Raw genomic sequence first — 13094 nt, 5'->3', positions numbered from 1 at the left:
AGCCTGGGTGACAAAGTGAAACTCCATCTCAAAAAGAAAGAAAAGAAAAAGAGAAAGGGCCTCACTCTCTGTCACCCAGGCTTCAGTGCAATAGCCCAATCTCAGCTCACTGGAGCCTCAAAGTCCTGGGCTCAAGCGATCCGCCCACCTCAGTCTCCCAAGGTGCTGGGATTACAGTCATGAACCGCGGGGCAGAGGCTTGTCATTCGTAATAGTCTTCGAACAAGGAGCCCAGCATTTTCATCCTCACCAGGCCCTGCAGATTATTAGGCAGTGGGTCCTGGTGTGGATTGGTGTAATGCGTTGCATGCATACTCGTTGAGCTGGAGTAAGGGGATCATCAGCTACTCCCAGACCTCACAGACCCAGAAGTGGGAGGCCGGCTTGCTAAAGAAAAACTGAAGCGCGTTACCAGAAGCGGGATTTTGTGGCGTCTGCAAAATTGAACACATGTGCGTATCGACACGGATGTGGGAAATTTCTGAGTATTTGAGGGAAAACCCAAAATCATGCCGGCCCGGAACAGCACTGCAGCATATGTGGCCCGTGGAGGAGGGCGTCGCGCGCGATGCAGCAATACCCGCAGCGTGGAGAGTTCCAGTTCCCAAAGGGCAGCATCAGGCAACCTGCCCCCAGTCCCCCTCCCCCGGACAACCAGAAACCATCACCCAGCTCCAGATCCACACCAGCAGCAACCCAGAGCTCCAGTCTGAGGATGAGGCGGTTCCAGGGCCACAGAACGGAGGAAAATCTCCAGGAAGATGGTAGGGGAAGGAGAGCGCCATGCTCAGGACACCGCTGCTCACTCACACGCGGCCTGGCAGCAATCCTGCGCCATCTTCTCCACTGGAGCGAGTGAATTGAGGGGGTCCTCCAACTCCCCCACCTCCAGACAGAGAAAACTGGAATAAGTAACTAGTCCTGCATTGCAAAGACACAGACATATACCCACAAAAAACACCAGCAAGCAGGAGACCATGGCCTATGCAAAAGGACGAAGCAAAAATCCAGGGCCTGGCCCTAACGACGCGGCGATTGGTAAGCTCCCTGACCAATAATTCAAAATAGCATTTTAAAGGAAACTCAGTGATCTCTGAGATAGCACACAAAAGCAATTCAGAGACTTACCAAAGTTAATAATAATATTAAAATAATTTTGAAAGTCAAATTTTGAAACTAAGAAGTTCATTTGCTGAGTCGCTGAAATTCATTTGCTGAATGTGAGTCCCTGGCAGGAGACCTGTCCTTGCCTTACTGCAGGGGTAGGCAGGGCTGTGACTGACGGGAACGGCAACCCTGAGCACAGTAGGAGACAAAGAGAACTAAGGGCCTCCCCAGCCCCGAAACGCTGCCTGGTAACTCGGCCAAAGGAGACGACACATCAGAGCGGCTGTTCTGCAGCACCATGCTGTAGGAGGCACGTTCCTCCGATGCCCTGTGCGCAAAACCCTAGCCAGCCTTCCCACACTGCCAGCATAACCCCTTTGAGACCTCCCGTATTCGGGACGGGCCGCGCTCCCACCTTTTGATGGAGACGAGACGAACTTGGGCTTAGGGCGCCACCTAGAGCCGAAAAAGAGGCAGCGACCTGGCCGCGAAGCTTCGCTGGGCAGGGATGTCCCATAGAAACCCAAACAAGCCAGACAGAGAAAACTGGAATAAATAACTAATCCTGCATTGCAAAGACACAGACGTATACCCACAAAAAACACCAGCAAGCGGGAGACCATGGCCTACGCAAAAGGACAAAGCAAAAATCCAAGGCCTGGCCCTAACGAGATGGCGATTGGTGAGCTCCCTGACCAAGGATTCAAAATGGCATTTTAAAGGAAACAGTCATCTCTGAGATAGCACACAAAAGCAATTCAGAAACTTAACCAAAGTTAACAACAGTATTAAAATAATGTTAGAAATCAAACAAATCTTGAAACTGAGAAGTCCATTTGCTGAATCACTGAAATTCATTTGCTGGAGAACTCTACAGGCTCTCACCAGCAGAAGGAACCAAACACAGGAGAGAATTAGTGCGCCTGGAGACTGGCTATCTGAAAATACAGTCAGAGGGAAAAAGAAGAAAAGAACTGAGAGGAAAGAAGACCGCCAACAAGATCTACGAAAGGAACTCAAAGGACCAAATCTAAGAATTGTTGGTGTTCAAGAGGGAGTTGAGGCTGGGCATGTGGCTCATGTCTGTAATCCCAGCACGTTGGGAGGCAGAGGTGGAGGATTGCTTGAGGCCAGGAGTTCGAGACCAGCCTGGACAACATAGCAAGACCTCGTCTCTACTAAATTTTTTTTTTTAATTAGCTGGACACAGTGATGTGCGCCTGTAGTCCCAGCTACTCAGGAGGCTGAGGCTGGCAGACCGCTTGAGCCTGAGAGATGAAGTCTGCAGTGAGCTGTGATTGTGCCACTGTACTCCAGCAAGGGTGACAAAGTGAGTTCCTGCCTCAAAAAAAACAAAACTAAAACAGTGGGAGCTAAGCAAGAGAAAGGAGTAGAAAGCTTATTGAAAGAACTAATAAGATAGTAACACTCAGTTGGGCACAGTGGCTCACGCCTGTAATCCCAGTACTTTGGGAGGCCGAGGCAGGCGAATCACAAGGTCAGGAGTTCGAGACCAGCCTGGCCAACATGGTGAAACCCCCGTCTCTACTAAAAATACAAAAAATTAGCTGGGCGTAGTGGTGGGTGCCTGTAATCCCAGCTAATCAGGAGGCTGAGGCAGGAGAATTTCTTGAATCTGGGAGGCAAAGGTTGCAGTGAACCGAGATTGTGCTGCTGCACTCCAGCCCAGGCGACAGAGTGAGACTCCCTCTAAAAAAAAAAAAAAAATACTATATATATAGTAATACCTAATGTGTGCAGCACCCCTTTCCTGTGCCAGACACTGTACTAAGTAATTAATATGTACTATCTCATTTAATCCTCTCAGTGACTCTATCATGAGAGTATTATTAATGGTGCTTCATGAAAGGAAAAACTCATGCAAATATCTCTTCTTCCTATAGCATGAGAGCCAGCTAAAAAGTTCCAGCTGCCCTGCCACTATGGGGTGAGAAGTGCCCTGTCTGTTCTCCCAGCAGTCCTGTGCTTCCCTGTAACAGAGTGCCCACCACTCTGCTGTGATGGTTGTGGCCCTGCAACTCTTCCACATGGAATGAGGGCTGGAGGCATGGCTCACTCCATGATATAGTTCGAGTCCCTAGAATAGAAGGAGACTCCAATGAGGAAATATGATAAGGACAAAAAACAAAGAAAGACAAAGGTAGAAGGAAGCTCAGGAGTTTAAAGGATTCAGTGTCTGGCAGAAAAAGGAAGAGGGGATGGGGAGGGAGTGACACGGAAGGAAGTTAAGTGCAAGGAAGTTCAGAGGGGAAACTCTATATAAGTGCATGGAAAAGAATCAGCAAGGATGGAGAGATATCTTAAACGTGAACACCAGCAGAAAAAAAGACCTAACTGTATATCCAATTGAACTTTAAATGATTTAGTGGAATATAATCTTGTGCTTTACTTTGTATATGTGTTGATGGTAGATGTAGTAATTCCAGCACTATTTTGTGACTAAGGAAGGTTAAAGCAAATATATTGTTTGGGGGAATAATAATTCTCATTAAGAGAGAAGGAAAAATATATATGGAATGAGAACAAAGGAAGAACATCACCTGCTGTCTTAAATTAAAGATTATCAGTAAGACCTCTCTCTTGCTCCAGATAGACAGATAGATAATAGATAAACGACAGACAGATAGATAGATAGATGATAGATATAAATCTGTTCCCTGAAAGGGCATAGAAGCAATGATATTATAGTACAAATGATCGCAGCCACCACACTGTGATTTCTAAATGCCATTCTCTAATTTTAAAAACCTGAACTTCTTGGAGAACTGACTGATTCCAGGTATTTGACAGAAAAATTACAAGGCAAGCCTGAATATCTTGTGTCAGAAAGCACGGAGGTGCTAAAAACAAACAAACAAAAACAGTGGAGAACACAGGATTCAGCTTAAAGGGGCTTCCCCTGGCTAGATCTGAGAGACCTGAGCATCAACAAAAATAATGGTGGCTATGTATCATGAGATAACTGAATAAAACACAAATCCACGAGTCACTGTGACAAGTGAAGGCTAAAGGTGCTACCATACTAAACCATACTGCTTAGCCACAGGCTAGTTTCTTTTGCCAGGCAGGCATAAAGAGGACCGCTTGAAAAGAGTTGGCGAGATGAAGGCAAGGCACTGCACAGGTGTGCAGAATATTAGAGGGACTTCATTATGAGAGGAGCTGTTGCCAAATGAGAACGTAGTTCTCTTCCTTATTGTGGGTTAGACAACGGCTTAAAACTGGTGGCTTAATGTCCTGCTATGACTCACAGAGATTTTTACTCACAAATTTCTTTAACTGGGAAATTGCACTTAAATTCCATATTTCTGGATTCTCTTTGAAACCAGGCAAGCTGGTCTTCATTCCAACCTGAAAAGAGTCAGCTAACGTGAGCAGAAGTTGCCCTATTCAGCGGGGCCTGCATCCTTGGGCTCACCAGAGCTCCCAGTAGTCCAGGCTCCCTTCACTAATTGATGTCACCTGCCTGATCCCTGGAGACATGATCCTTTATGATCACTAGTTTGTTTGTGTTTCTGACTTATGAGCTATCAAACTGATATGACCGCTAGCTGAAACTTCACTGCCTTTGTGAATTAGTGTCTGTCATTAGGATAGAGGGGTGTGGTGTGTGTGTGTATGTGTGTGTGTGCATGCGCACTTGATGAAATTTGATTCATCATCTACTAACAAGACAGTTGGGAGAATGAAGAGATGTTCTCCCACTTGTGAAGACTAGATTTGGAAGCACTCTTCCTGGAATTTGGGACATTAGGCCAGGCGCAGCAGCTCCTGCCTATAATCCCAATACTTTGGGAGGCCGAGATGGGTAGATCACTTGAGATCAGGAGTTCAAGACCAGACTGGCCAACATGGTGAAACCCCATCGCTACTAAAAACACAAAAATTAACCAGGTGTGGTGGCACATACCTGTAATCCCAGCTGCATGGGAGGCTGAGGCAGGAGAATAGCTTGAACTCAAGAGGCGGAAGTGGCAGTGAGCCGAGATCGAGCCAATGCACTGCAGCCTGGGCAACAGAGCAAGACTCCATCTCAAAAATAATAATTATTATTATAATAATAATTCGGGACATCAAAAGTCTCCCTGGACCCAGAGCACCCAACCACCCCACACTTGTCACGTGGACACCTCTTCTTTACCTTCCATTCCATGCGAGCTTGGGAGGGGGTAATTATTGAAACAGGAATGAAAGGAGGTACAACTGGAATTAGAACATTCCCTAGGGGAAAAGGAGTCAAGTTTTCCAAAAAGTTTACGGAAGGCTTCAAGCTGGTTAATACCTTAAGAAGGCTCTTTTGAAAGGAGGCCAAATATGACGATGGGGTGGGTTTGAGGAGCAAAGTTGGCTAATTGTGTAAAGAATTTATCTTAGATGCCTCACAAGAGGCATCTGGTGGTTGTTTAGACACCAGCCACCCTACCTTTCTGACTAACAGTATCCCAGGTTTGTTCAGGCAGCAGTGTACCCAACCACAGAGAATAAACCATGATAGGCCTGGTTATGGTAGCTCCATTGCTTGTGATTGTTCTAGACGTGGCAAGAATTCAGTTCTGTCTAATGAGACATAAGGAGGATTCTGGGACAGACTTGCCTCCAAAATAAAAGAGATTCATGAGAGAAGTTCCCTTTGCCATTGTCCTTTTTCTCCCTGTTTTGGATGCCATCATATGAAGAAGTGAGTGTTGGAGCTGCAGCAGCCACCTTGCCACCATAAAGCAACCAGCTCCAAAGCCAACATGCCGAGGAAGGTTGAGTAGGAGAATGTAGGGAAACATGACCTGGTCCATTTTCACTCCTCCACTGATGCCTATAGAGAGGTGACAGTATCCTATTGAGAAATGGGGTCCCAGAGTGGTCATGAGCAAAGAAGTTAGCGGTGGCTCTCGGGCAGCTGGAAGTGGTAGAAGAACTATTATGGCTCCAAATAATATGGGCAAGAAGAAAACCTGGAAAAAATGTAAAAAGAAAACCTTTCTTTTCCCAGTGGGAACTGACCTTGAAAGCTGGTAGGGACTGATGATGAGAGGCTGTAAGAAAGCACAAAATAAATCTCTATAGTAATGAGCCTGCAGAGCATGATAAGCTATGCCACAGAACCTGAGTTGCAGGCATGATCCCCTCATGAAGACACGATGGCACTAACCACAGGCCTTCACATCATATGTGAGTTACTTGGTGACAGGCGGCTCTATGTTAGTTTCCCCTCCTATTTCAAGATAAGGCCGGGCGGGGTGGCTCACACCTGTAATCCCAGCACTTTGGGAGGCTGAGGCAGGTGGATCACCTGAGGTCAGGTGTTTAAGACTAGCCTGGCCAACATGATGAAACCCCATCTCTACTAAAAATACAAAAATTAGCTGGGCATGGTGGCAGACGCCTGTGATTCCAGCTACTCAGGAGGCTGAGACAGTAGAATCACTTGAACCTGGGAGGCGGAGGTTGCAGTGAGCCGAGACCGCGCCACTGCACTCCAGCCTGGGTGACAGAGCAAGACTCCGTCACACACACACACACACACACACACACACACACACACACACACACTCTAAGATAAATGTGGGATCTTCTTCAATGCTAACTGATGGATCAAAATATGGTCATGGACTGCCAATTAAACAATCTGATCTATTTTTCTCCCTCTCTTGGACTACTACCAAAATGCTGCTGTTTTGTTTATGGAGACACTAAGGTCTAAAAAATTAAGTAACTTGGCCAAGGTATACACAGCAGTAAATGACAGAGCTAAGATGTGAACTAAGACATTTCTGTCTTTTCTTATATAACAACTACCTCTTTGACAATACATTTTGACTTAAAAGTTAGTCCAAAATCAAAGAAGTTTGGATCCACTGCCTCCTGCTACTCTCCTCAATCAGGTCACACAAATCTTTGTCACAGAAGTTTTAATAGGCAATGCTTTAACTGACTTCAGTAACGTGACCTGAATGTAGTGGATTCTCAATGAATGACTTGTGGGCATAACTCAGGCTAAATTGCAAAAGATTGAGAACAGAGTAGAGATTTTTTTTCCCCTCAAATCATGCCTTTCCTTTTGTACTTCAATCATCATTTCCTGAATACGTGCTTAGTGCCATCTACCATAAAGCAGCTAACTGTTAGAGGTGGCACAGACTAGGAAGTGCAGAGCCTCTGGAGCTAGACTGCTTAGGTTTGAAGCTCTGCTTTGCTGGTTGCCAGTTGTGTGACCTTCAGCAAGCAAACTCCTTAGCACTCTGTGCCTCCATTTCACTCTCAGTATAAATAAATAAATAAATATATTAAATAGAAACACCCTTGCAGGGTTGTTACGAGGAATAACCTGGAAAGTAAATAAATGTAGCTTGTGTAGCCTAGTATCTAGTATGCAATAAATGTTATTATTCTGTCTCCTTGTAACTCGGCCTTGAGTAGTTCCATCTTCGCAGCTGAGTCCCCTCCTCCAGACTGGAATCCAAAGCCCAGGCTCCATCTCACCTTGGCTCTCCTTCACCAAGACCCACTTCTTCTTCTTCCCATATCCCCTCTGCAAGGAATGCCATTTTTCCAAATGCCGTCTTGCTTTTTGCCCCCATTCAGTGCCTATCCCCAAGTCCACCCCAAGGTCCATGTTCCCTGAGAAGGCTTCTCCCCCTGGGTCACTTCTACCCCTTGTCTTTTGCCTAAGCTCCAAATTGCATGCTGTGACCACCCAGTCCTGACTGCCTGTTGGCTGGCCTGTTCTGTGTGGCTGCCTTGTCATATCACACAGACTTTCAGCCATGGCATGGAGTGTAAGGGATGGGAGTGTATCTTTTGCATTTTTCTGCACCCCCTCCCATATGCAGACACACATACACTATCGCACCTGTGTATATGCTCAGTGCTCAGCAGAGCCTGCTGGATGTCTGCACCATCCACTCACTTCTCTTCTCATCTTCGTATCCTCTACCCAGTCCAAATCACCAAACTCCGCTTCCCTACTGATTTATCTTGCATCCGTTCAGTATCTGCAGACTTAAAATAAGACAGAGGCAAAAGCAAATCAAGAACTTCCCTTAATAACACGTATCTTCTCAGCTCCTGTTTCATTGCTCTGCCTCCTTTTATAGCTAACCTGCTTAAAAAACTTGTCTGTTTGGCTGTCAGATTATTTTAACTATGACTCATGGTAGGAAATACATGTTTGTAAAGCAGCCCGACATACACATATACTCTCACACAAGCACACACTCCCAAACACAGGCACCTGTACACACACAGTCACACACATACACACATATGAAATTGAAATGAATGTTTTATAAAACATTACTCATAGAACGCATGCTAAGACTTTTCTATTCAATCCCATATTATGTTATGCCATTTTATTTTATTTAAAAAAAATGAACCTACATTTTTGTCCTCATCCTTTTTTCCTATTAAATTTCTTGGAGTTAAGAAATGTCTAAATATGTTAAAGGTCAAAGGGTAGTATAATAAACTTTGTTCTTACTACTTAGAATTTACAAATGTTAACTGTCATAGTTTCTTCAGGTGAAAACATGGCACGGTTCAAGTCCCCTGTATGACCTCTGCCTCCTCTATTTCTCCTTCTCCCTCTTTCCAGGCAAGAATTGGGTGTGTATCCTGTGTGCATTCTTCACTTTTACTAAATCTATGTATATCTAGTAGATCTATTTTTCTAATTCGAAAATTTTATATTTTACATTTAGGTTTTTAATTTATTTGGAGTAATTTTTGCATATGATATGAGCTTGGGATCAGCAGTACATTTGATTTTGAAGAACCGATTGCCTCAGCATCCTTCACTGAAGTGCATGTTTTCTTTCCATTAATCTGAAATGGCTTCTCTATCAACAGCAAGGTTTCATGTATATTTAGTTCTGTTTCTGGAGGATTTTATTCCTCAATTCACTTTCATTTGGCTTATCCCTCCATCTCACGAAGAAAACTGGTCTTGTCAGGGTCTCTAGTGACTTCCACCTAGTTAAGTAGTTTCTATTCGCATCTTCATTGCCATTTTAGAAGTTTCAGGGGAATTGGCATCCTGTTTCTTGAAATGCTCTCTCCTCTTTGCTTCTATGAGAACTTACTCTCCTGCGCTTCCACCCACCCTTAGGACAGCATCCTTTCCATCGCCTTCACTAATGCCTTCTACTCTATCCAGCCCTGGCAGAAGTTTCCCCTTCTTCTCTTCCTCCCTACTCTTTTTTATCTTCAAGAAAAATATGTAAACAATGCATGAACACATTCCTAAAGTAGACAAATGAAGCAGGGCATAGCTATAAGAGGAAACATGAAACATCTCTTCATCTCTGCCCACCCCCTGCTTCCCCACAGAGGTACTGTAGACAGTTGGAGACATGGGCCACAGAATGGAAGCTGCCCCCAATATCCATTCTCCCCTTCATCTTCTGGAATTGAACTGCCCAGAAGTGAGCTGACGTTTCCCTTCCTTGCAGCTCAGTGTAGTCCTGTGAATGAGTTCTGGCTTAAGGTTGAGAAGGGGAATTGGTATGTGTAACTTCAAGGACATTCCTTCAAAGGAAAGAACACGCTCTTCTCCTTCTCTATTTTCCTTTGGCTCTGTTTGATGCCCAGAGCCAAAGCAACCACCTGGAATCATAAAGTGGGAGCTGTGTGTTGAAGAGAGGGAAAGACTGAGAAAGCCATATATGCTGATGATCTTGGAGCCACCATTCCAACCCGCACTTGTACATAGGAGATAAATGTGCATGCATTTGTAAACTATTATCATTTGAGGTTTTCTCTCACTCCCAAAATTTATCTAACTAAATGCTAATATATCTTTTCTTTTTCATAAAAAATCCGTATATGATTGTGTGACTTTTTTTTAATTTTATTACCAAACAGTACATTTCTCCATTTCCCTCACTTCTCACACTTAATTCATTCCTATAATCTGTAGATTTTACCTTTAGCTCCTCAGCCTCTCTGAACCCTCATTGCCACTCCCCGCATCTAAGCCAACATAATTTATAACTGATGCCACCTGGTTATTCTGCTTCAACTGTTGCCCATAGATAGAACTATTTCATTCTTCAATTCACTCTCTACATGGTGCTCGGGATGATTTTTTAAAACACAAATCAATGTATATTAATCCACGCTTAAAACGCTTCTGTACTTTCCCATCTCATATAGAATGAAAGGTAAGTTTTTTATGGGCCTGCAAAGGTTCACAGGATTTACTCTGTGTTCATCTCTGTGGATCCGTTTTGGTTCAGGCTATCACTCTCTTTGACCACGTTGTATCTATTTCCTTTCAAGCCATTTCCCTTTCTTCCTGCCCTTCACAGACTCGGTGATAAGCAGCCTGGAACACTAATATGGTTTCGCTGTGTCGACACCCAAATCTCAACAATCCCCACGTGTCAAGGGCGGGGCCAGGTGGAGATAATTGAATCATGGAAGCAGTTTCCCCCTTACTATTCTCGCGGTAGTGAATAAGTCTCACGAGCTCTGAAGGTTTTATAAATGGCGTACCCCCTACACAGGCTCTCTTGCTGCCATGTAAGATGTGACTTTGTTCCTCCTTTGCCTTCTGCGGTGGTTGTGAGGCCTCCCCAGCCACGTGAAAATGTGAGTCAATTAAACCTCTTTCCTTTATAAATCACCCAATATCGGGTATGTCTTTATCAGTAGCATGAGAACAGACTAATACACACACCCTTTCTACAATATGTGCCCCACTAGCTCCTTCAGATAGCTGCTAAAATGTCACCTTATTAAAGAGGCTCCCCTGGCTAGCTTTGCATCCTCCTTATTTCCCTCATAGCCCTTCTCACAATTTATAATTATGTACGAACTTGTTAATTTACTTGATTATTTTCTTCTTCTCCTACTGGGCTATACCTCCCCAAGAGAAGGGTGTCTGTTTATTTCAGGAATCACTCTATCCTCAGGAACACCATATATCTAGACACACAGAAGACGTGCAATAAATACTTGCTAAAGGAAACTGCCCTCATCTAGGGTTAAGAAACCTTGATTCAAGTACATGTATCATGTAATTCCAGCACTTTGGGAGGCTGAGGTGGGCGGATCACCTTAGGTCAGCAGTTCAAGGCCAGCCTAGCCAACTCGGTGAAACCCTGTCTCTATAAAAAGTACAAAAACATTAGCTGGGCATGGTGGCGGGCACCTGGAATCCCAGCTGCTTGAAATGCTGAGGGAGGAGAATCGCTTGTACCTGGGAGGGAGAGCTTGCAGTGAGCCCATATCACGCTACTGCACTCCAGCCTGGGCAACAGAGTGAGACTCCGTCTCAAAAAAAAGAGTACCATCTTCACCGCTAACAGGCTGTGCCATGTTAGGAAAAACAGTCAACCTATTGGAGCCTATGTGGAACATGCAGATAATATGACCTACCCTGATTATCCCCATGAGGTTATGAAAATCAAATGGGATGATGCAAGGTAAAATTTTAAAACTCTGAACAGATGTGAAGCAGGGAAATTTGCTATTGAAGCAAAGAAAACTTATATAAGAACTTAGCTTACCCAGTTTTAGAGAAACCTGCTTTCTTAAATATATGTAAGTGGAATGGGCTTCTATAAAACAGTCTGTCCAAGGCCTTATCAATCATAACTATTTATCCCTGGTCATACCCCCTGTAGTTATAGCTTTAAAGGAAGCGTTTTATTGGAATATAAACCATGGCACTACTTATGTCATCGAACCCAGGAAATGGGTCCTTTTGGCTTGAGAATGAAGAGTTTAGTGGCAGCTGCTAGTTGAAATGAAACTTTTTGCTCAGAACAATCAAATTCAGTTCTTTTGCCCCTTGATCTACTTTGCTTAGTTTGTTAATGATTGCTGGGGTGTAGTATTTACAGAAAAGTTTAGTAAAATGTGGGGGTGGCCTGTCCTTTCACATTGGGATGCCTATGTGGTGTAAATAATCCTCTTTTAATCACAGTCTAAACATGGTTCTAACAAGATGTTTGTGCCAAAAGGAATTCCAAGAGGCATTACCCTGATGGTTGAGGGTTGTGGGGGGAGCAGAGTGAGTGAGTCAAATGATAGAATCATCAGCCCCACTGAGCTGGAGCCAGCTGGAGGTGGGGGACACTTTTGTTGCTTTGGATTGCCAAAGAATGAATTGAAACTTCACTTTTTCTTTTAATAAACACCTTATTCCAATAGTATTTTTGTTATTTACACTATAAAGAATGTGGCCTTGTTTTGTCCTTAGCGACCTCTATGCAAACACATTTGGACTCTTTTTACATAAACTTTTTATTTGAGGATAATTGTAGATTTACGTAGAGCTGCAAAGACAGTTCAGAGTGTTCCCATACACCCGCCACTCAGTTTCTCTAGTATTAATATCTTATATTAGTGTGGTACCTCTGTCATCATTGATAGACAATATTGATGCATCATTGTTCACAGAAGTCTTTTCTTTATTGAGATTGTCCTAGTTTTTGCCTAATGCCCTAATGTCCTTCTTTCTGTTCCAGGGTCTGGATAGGATATTACTTTGCGTTCGATTGGGCTTGTTTTTGCATTTTAATATGATGGTTAAAGTAAAACCATCATATTAAAATTAAGGAAATGTTTTTCTTTTCGGAGGGTGTAAAGTTATGGGCTTATTTACATCTCTGCCAGGTATAGAGTCAATACTGTCTTTTCAAATTTGGATTGTGCAACTCCAGCTAACGACATTTTTTAAAGGAAAGAGAGTAAATATCTACCAAAAGGACCCCTTGCAGAGGCTGAAGTTGGTGGGGAGAAGTGGCAGAGGTTTGAATCTACAGTGTCTCTGCCCTTAGTGGAAAGAATGTCCTTGAATCTCACCTCTGCTGTCTGGGTAACTGAGGGTAAGTTACTTAGCCTCAGTTTCCCATTCTGTCACATGCAGATATTGATCCTTTCATGCAGGGCTGAGGTAAAGGTTAGATGCAAAGGAAATAAAAGCATTGACATTATACCCAGCAGACTGTGGTGCATTATAT

The sequence above is a fragment of the Aotus nancymaae genome, unplaced genomic scaffold (assembly GCF_030222135.1).
Source record: "Aotus nancymaae isolate 86718 unplaced genomic scaffold, 86718_ANA_hifiasm-v0.15.2.pri h1tg000059l, whole genome shotgun sequence".
NCBI lineage: Eukaryota > Metazoa > Chordata > Mammalia > Primates > Aotidae > Aotus > Aotus nancymaae.
The sequence above is the reverse complement of the archived record's forward strand: the minus strand, read 5'-3'. Positions refer to the sequence as shown.